The 1,623-nt window shown below is 44.0% G+C and overlaps 1 pseudogene; it reads left to right on the top strand.

Moving 5' to 3' along the window:
- Positions 1–623: 623 nt before the first annotated feature.
- On the top strand, positions 624–1,623 carry LOC131042600 (probable carboxylesterase 18; annotated as a pseudogene).

Below are 1,623 nucleotides of genomic sequence, written 5' to 3'. Positions count from 1 at the left end.
AAAAGATATTTAAGAGAGATGAAGCAGGAGAATAAGCATCATAAAAAAATTTATTTTATATTTGATTATTATTCTTTTTGTAGTTAGAATTATTTTTCAATCAACTTGAAGACAAAACCCACTGAATTTAGAATTGAAAGACAAAAGCCCAAAATATGTAAGGATGATCTAACCCAGATTACCATTGTCAGATCACCATTGTGCAAATCTAAGTAAATTGTGACTCTTAAGATAAAAAAAATTGAGTAATATTAATGACCACTAAAACACACTTTGTTGAGAAATAAATCATTGTAGAAGAGAGTAGCTTACCAACAGCTAGAGTACAGACAATATAATTGAACTTCTGTCGTTCTTTTAAAGGAAAAATAAAGATTAATAGTACCTTTTCAATATATAGGTAAAAAGTTCTATAAATAGACGAGACTGCTTTCATTTTTAATTAAGCTATATAAAGGCGTTGCTAGAAACGGTACGGTTCTGATTTGAATAAAGAGTAAGTATTTGAATTCATGTAAATTTTTATGACTTCACCGACAGATTGGTGTGCAATTAAAAGGCGACTCTTTATCATCAGGCGTTAAAATAGCCATTCGCTCTTGATTCAGAACGAAAAGTTTTCAATGGAAGGGAATGCGAAGAATGTGAGGCTTCTTACGAACAGCCAACTGGATCAAATTAGGAGCAGCCTTCCTCTCCGCGTACAGTGGCTCTGCTGGGCTTTAAAAGCAGGCACCTCTTTACTGCAGAGAAGCGACGGCACCATTAACAGGCATCTGGCGGCGTGGCTTCTATGGTGCCTCATGCCCTCTGTGCCCGCCAACGACAAGCCCAAACATGGAGTATATACCAAAGACGCCGTTATAGACCACGTTAACGGCGTTTGGGTCCGTCTGTTTGTTCCAGTACATGAAAACGGCAATGAAAGGGAGGTGCTGCCGGTGGTGGTGTATTTTCATGGCGGCGGCTTCTCTATGCTGTCGGCCGCCCAACAGTTGTATGGTATGATGTGTTTTGCCGGCGGGTGGTGGTGGTGTCGGTGGAGTACAGGCTGGCCCCTGAGCACAAGTTCCCCGCCGCTTACGATGACTGCTTTGCGGTGCTGACGTGGCTTAAGAGCCACGCTGGTAGCAGTTTCTTGCCTGGCAATGCTGACGTGTCGCGTTGTTTTCTGATGGGAGACAGTGCTGGAGGAAACGTTGGATGCCGCGTGGCAGAGAGCATGGACGATTTGCGCCCCGTCAGAATTGTGGATTCAGCCCTTTTTTGGCGGCGAAGAAAGAACGCTTTCGGAGAATTGTGCCGCTAATTACATTGGAGTATAGCGATTTGCGCCCCGTCAGAATTGTGCCGCTAATTACATTGGAGTATAGCGACTGGTATTGGCGGGCATTTTTGCCAGCGGGAGCGAGCAGGGACCATTCTGCCGCTAATGTGATGAGTTCGAATTCTCCGGATATTTTAGCGGCGCGTCTGCCGGCAAGTTTGGTGGTGATTGGCGGGATAGATATTCTTCGCGGTCGACGGCTGCTATATATGGAGTACTTGTAGAAGATGAAGAAAGAGGCGGAGCTTCTCTTCTACGAAAGCGCGTTTCATGGCTTTTTTGCGATGCCATATCCT

The sequence above is a fragment of the Cryptomeria japonica genome, chromosome 9 (assembly GCF_030272615.1).
Source record: "Cryptomeria japonica chromosome 9, Sugi_1.0, whole genome shotgun sequence".
NCBI classification, from domain to species: Eukaryota; Viridiplantae; Streptophyta; class Pinopsida; order Cupressales; family Cupressaceae; genus Cryptomeria; species Cryptomeria japonica.
This window is presented reverse-complemented; position numbering and strand designations above follow the sequence as displayed.